This window comes from Oenanthe melanoleuca, chromosome 24 (genome assembly GCF_029582105.1).
Source record: "Oenanthe melanoleuca isolate GR-GAL-2019-014 chromosome 24, OMel1.0, whole genome shotgun sequence".
Taxonomy (NCBI): domain Eukaryota; kingdom Metazoa; phylum Chordata; class Aves; order Passeriformes; family Muscicapidae; genus Oenanthe; species Oenanthe melanoleuca.
In genome coordinates, this window is record NC_079357.1 from 2147737 (window position 1) to 2153504 (window position 5768).

Here is a 5768-nt window from a genome sequence, read left to right on the forward strand (position 1 = left end):
ATACACATTTTATTACAGTGCAAATGGAAGTTCTGTTCATTCCCCACCTGGCTCTTCGTGTGGTGGGATTGTTGGAAGGGGGGGGAGAACAGAAAAATTCTGTTTGAAAAGGAAGGGAGGAAGGAAGGGATGGGGGAAGGAAGGAAGGATTCCAGGAAGGAAGGAAGGAAGGAAAGAAGGAAAGAAGGAAAGCTTTGATCCCACCTCTGCATGAACTGGCTCTGCATGAACACCTTCCCTTTTCCCACAGTCTCATTTAACTTACTTAACCTTCTCTGGTGAAAATAGCTTGGCAGAGATGAGAGCAGAGGGACAAAGAAATAAGGTTACACATTTACCAGCGTTAATATTTATGAGGGCCATGAACCAGATTAATCTCCATGCACCGTTTCACCTGCAATGCTTCCCTTCCATATTTATATGAGGGGAAAATAAATAAACAAACACAAAGAAATCCAAGCATCTACCTGCTTTAAGCAGTGTGTCAGCCAAAGAGGAGAAAAGAGTTTTCCTCTGGCTCTTTTTGGGCAGTGGGATGATTTCCCAAGTTTCAGGGGTGGGGTCAGTGCTCTGTAGGAATTCAGGATTTGGGAAAGGGGCAGAAATGCCCAAAGCAGGTTTGCAGAGGCAGACCCTGCCCTGCTGATTGACCTGCACTGCTTCAGCCCAAAGCCCAGCTGGCCCCAGGCTGCTCTTCACCCACTGCTGCTGTTTGGGCACTCCCAATCCCCCAGGGAAACCTCCAGCACAAACACACTCAGTCTGGTTATGCAACTAGTTATGGGGATGAATTAACATTTAAAACCCTGCACAGTTTACATTTCCATTTATAAATTCTCCTGTTAGGATTATTTGATAATGCAAATTCTCATCTACTGTCTTAATAGACCCTTCAGTGTTGGGGTGGGTTTGGATTTCAATTGCTTTTTTTTTTTTTTTTTTCTCCTCCTAGTAATAGGATCTGCTTCACATATGACAGATTTGTCAGCGAAATTTTAACAAATAATATTAAATGAACTTTAAATGCCATTTGTATCATCAGTTTTTAATTTCAAAAGTGTCATCCCATTGCATTTGGGGAATATGTAAATGAACAGTTCACCTACTAAATTTTATGGCAGCCCAACGTGTCTGGAATATTTTCTGCTGATATTCTTGTTTATTTAATCCTTGCAATATAAGGGAAGGATTAGCTCTGCATATTTTGTGTATTTGCTTTATAATGACTTTTTCTTTTTCTTTCATTAATGAAATGATTTAGAGTGGTGCAAAACAAGGTACAAATTATATTGGAAGTTGACTATGAAATAAACAATTCTTGGGGGAAAAAAAAAACCACCTGGATTAAGGAAAAAGAAAGATAGTCCTGTGCCACTGCATGTGATGAAAATATTTAAACCCCTGTGTTCACCTGGATTTACAATGAGATATGATAGAAAAGAGAAATGTTACACCTGAAGTGGAAGAAGGAGCTAATTTGGACACTCAGACTGATCTGCTGCAGAGCTTTAAATCCTGGCCAGCCACTGCTCCTCCCTAAGAAAGAGAAATTCTCTCATGGTCAATGCTTAACTCCCTTTTTTTAAGTGTTTGAGGACATTAAAATGATGTTTCAGGGATTAAAAACTACATTTTTTGCTTAGAATTGGGCACTCCCAGGGATGGGGCAGCCACAGCTTCTCTGGGCACCCTGTGCCAGAGCCTCAGCACCCTCAGAGGGGAGAATTTATTCTAAATTAATTCCTCCTCCCTTCCCACTTGAACTCCTGTTATCAGAGTTACTGCTTGTGGCTGAAGATCCTTGAGAAGAGCCACACCAAAGCTGCTGCAAAAATCCTCATTTTTGGCTCAGTGTTTATTTCCTGTTGTTGTTTATCTCAGGAGAACCAGGGGGTTTATTTGAGCAGAAACACACAGGTGGGATGAATTACACTTGTCTGTGGTGTTTCCCCACCCCAGCACTGCTTGCTGGTGGGGGTGGCATTCCCAGGAGGATGGTTTGACTCCTGTAGGCAGCTTTAGATGTGCTGGAAGGAGGAGGAGAGGAGAGGATGGAGCCTGTGACTGAGGGAAGCTCAGGCTCTGCTCTGCTGAGCTCATTCACTGCAAGGCTCTGGGACTGACACTGATGTTAAGTAAGCAAAGTGCTCTGCTTAATCACAGCCTGTGTGTGCTCCTGAGAGAGATGGAGCCAGCAGAATTCCTGCTCACACCCAGCACAGAACATCCAGAGTGAGGTAACTCTGTCAGGATCCATCTGAGGAGGACAAGCTCTGAGAGCTGCCCTGGAATGTGGGTAAATGTTGAAGAGAACAGCTCTTGTGAGCACAAGTGACTCAGCTGAGCCCTCTGTGGTACCTGCTGTCACCTCTCATGAGGAATTGCCACTGCAAGAGCACTCCCAGAGAAAATAATGCAGATTATTTATCCAGAGAGATGCCCCACTCTCACATGGGCAGGATGGTGCTCGATGAGCTCTCTGTGTTTCAGCAGCTGTGGCACAGTGTCAAGTGTCAGAATCGCTGGGGAAGTGGCAGGGCCAGCTCAGCCAAGCTGCATATCAGCCCTGTCTGCATCCCCCAGCCCTGTGTGCATCATCTCCCAGCCCTGTCTGCATCTCCCAACCCTCTCTGCATCTCCCAGCCCTGTCTGCATCTCCCAACCCTGTCTGCATCTCCCAGCCCTGTGTGCATCTCCCAGCCCTGTGTGCATCTCCCAGCCCTGTGTGCATCTCCCAGCCCTGTGTGCATCTCCCAGCCCTCTCTGCATCTCCCAGCCCTCTCTGCATCTCCCAACCCTCTCTGCATCTCCCAACCCTCTCTTCATCTCCCAGCCCTCTCTGCATCTCCCAACCCTTTTCATCTCCCAGCCCTCTCTGCATCTCCCAGCCCTCTCTTCATCTCCCAGCCCTGTCTTCATCTCCCAACCCTCTCTTCATCTCCCAGCCCTCTCTGCATCTCCCAGCCCTCTCTGCATCTCCCAACCCTCTCTTCATCTCCCAGCCCTCTCTTCATCTCCCAGCCCTGTCTTCATCTCCCAACCCTCTCTTCATCTCCCAGCCCTCTCTGCATCTCCCAGCCCTCCAAGACTGGTGGCATCCCCGAGGGATGCAGGAGAGAGACAATTCCCCCTCCCCTGCTCCTCCCCTGCTCTCCCTGCCCATTTCCACCTCCATTTGTCTCTCCTTCCCTCCAAACCTCCCTCGTGCTTTGTCTTTAAGCCACGGTGGCAGCAGTTGGCTTGTGGGAGCTCCAATTTCCTATTCAGTTCATCGTGGAGCAGTAATTTGCTGCACTTCCATAATTAGGGGAATTGGAAGCAAACTACCCTGTGATGATTAGGAGCCGGATTCAGTCTGGGTTGCTTTGATCAACAGGAGGATGAAGACACTGCTGGAATAGTTGGTGATCTGCTGCTTCCTCCCTCTCAGCCCCCACCACCCCTCCCTGCCAATCCAGGGATTCTCTTTCCAGCTCAAGTGGAAGAAATAAATGCCCCTTCCTGGAGGATGAAGCTCTGTTAAAATCAGTTTTCCCAGTGGCCTGACTGTTGGGAGCAGGGCCTAAGGCAGAGTCAAGGAATTAAATTTCCAGGCCTTGGTTTCCTCACCTATAAGATGATGGAATAAGGGGCAGGACATTAATTTGCTGTTTTGCTTTGTCAGAGCTCCTGCAAGCAGCATTCCAAGGGCAAATGCCTGATTCCTTGGGTCTCCAAGATGCTTTGGGAAGATCTGTGAGGATCACAGGATGGTTTGGGTGGGAAGGAACTTGAAAACTCATCCAGTGCCATGGGCAGGGACACTTTCCCCCACCCCAGGCTGCTCCAAGGCCTTGGGCACTTCCTGGCCTTGGATATCACGCTGCCTTTGAAGTGATAATTGTTTTTTTCCAGCTTTTATCGGCTTTAACACCCAGCACTGAACACAAGACCTTTGCCATCACCTTTGTTTGGGCTGTGCTTTCCTTATCTCCCTGATTATCTCCTTTCTGCTCCAGAGGGAACCCAGCCAGGAGGGAGGGGCCCATTGCAGATTAATCAATTCTGGTTCCAGAAGTGGCCCAGGACACCCTGAGCCTGCAGGAATGTGGGAGATGAATTTCAGGAATGAGGAAGAGGACAGAACAAAGGTTTGGATGGTCAGCAGAAGAGCTGGACCACAGCAGCTTTATTCTGATTTATCCACCAAGACTGTGGCTGTCCCAGCACAGGGATTCACCTGCCACAGGAACCTCTGCTCGATGGGAGGTCACAGAAGGAGGTTCCTGCTCCCAAATGGGAGCATGATGGGCTGTCAGCCCCGGTGTATTAATAGACTGTTAATGCTTCCAAGTTTCCTGAGCCACGTGCATGGGTTTTCGATAGGTTAATTAGGCCATATTTCAGGATAATTACAGCTGTATATTTCTACACTAATTAAGTGGCTTTAAAACATACCCACAATGTGGCTCAGTGAATCATAATTAAACTTCCTCTGCCTCCTGCTATACACCATGGAACTAATACCCATAAAAGACCCGAACGCTGCTCCTTGCCAGCAGCAAATTGGAGCTCGGAAAAAGAAAAAAAAAAAAAAAAATCTTATGGAATGTCTGCTTTTTTTTTTTTTTTTTTTTTTTTTTTTTTTTTTTTAATAGAAGCATGTAAAAACTAATTCAAAATGAATATTACATGAGTCATCAAAATGCTGCAGCTTCCCTCTCTTTATTTATGTTTATCCTCCCACGTGAGCTGTCACCTGGAGGAGACAGGGTGAGGGGAGAGTGATTCATTCTGCTGATGTCTCCAGCAGAAAAGGGCTTTGCTCTTCCCTCCCTTCCAGCTGAGCAAGGCTCAAAATCCGTGGGGAGTGATGTTGGAATCTCCCACTTCTGATAATCTCTGGCTGGTGGGGAAAAGGAGACAATTCATTCCTTTTCCCTCTGTTTTTTCCTTCTTTTTTTTCCTCTGCTCTTTTGGCACCTGATGCCCTTTCAGCCTCCACTTGACAAAAATACCAGTGCCTTGTCTTGTAATTTTGTCATTCCCTGGATGATCCCAGTAATCCTTTCCCTGCACAGGTTCCTTGCATCTTTCTCTAGCTGATCTGTCACTTTGAGTGTCCTGACATTGTTCTGGGGGCTCACAAACTCTCCTACAATAAAAATAATCACCAAACTCTTCTCCTTTCCATCAGATTTTCCCATTTCTAGTGGAATTTTGTCTGAGTGAACTTAAATGTCCATTTCTTTTCATTTCCCTGCCTCCCACCCCTTCCTGGATGTGTGAATGTTGCTCAGAAGTATAAAAGGGCTTGGAAAATTGGGATTAAGTGAAAATTAAGGGAAATTCAGACTATATCTGTTTTTTTCCATTTTTCAACTGATTTATTCCTGTTGTATCTCCCAAGTTTTTGATGGGAGCTTGCAGCAAGCATTCCAGTGGAGGAATTAATAATTAGATGGAGTAGTGATGGGTGCTGTGGAAATAAAATTACACAGATGGACACAGAGATAGAACAGCCTGACTGAGAGAAGCGAATTTTAAGCAATGTTTTAGCACATTTATGGAAATCCAGTGTGATATTCACCCAGGAAACTCGTTGCAGGGGTTGAGTTCAGCTGCTCAGGAGACAGCCAGGGCCATGTGAGCAGCATAACCAACACCAAACAGCTCTCATTTCCCTGCTGGAATTTTCCCAGCTAATTCCTGATGCGAAGCAAAGCAAATTCTAAACTTCCACTCGGAGCAGGGCTTCACACCCGGGGTCCTTCTGCCATTTTTATGAG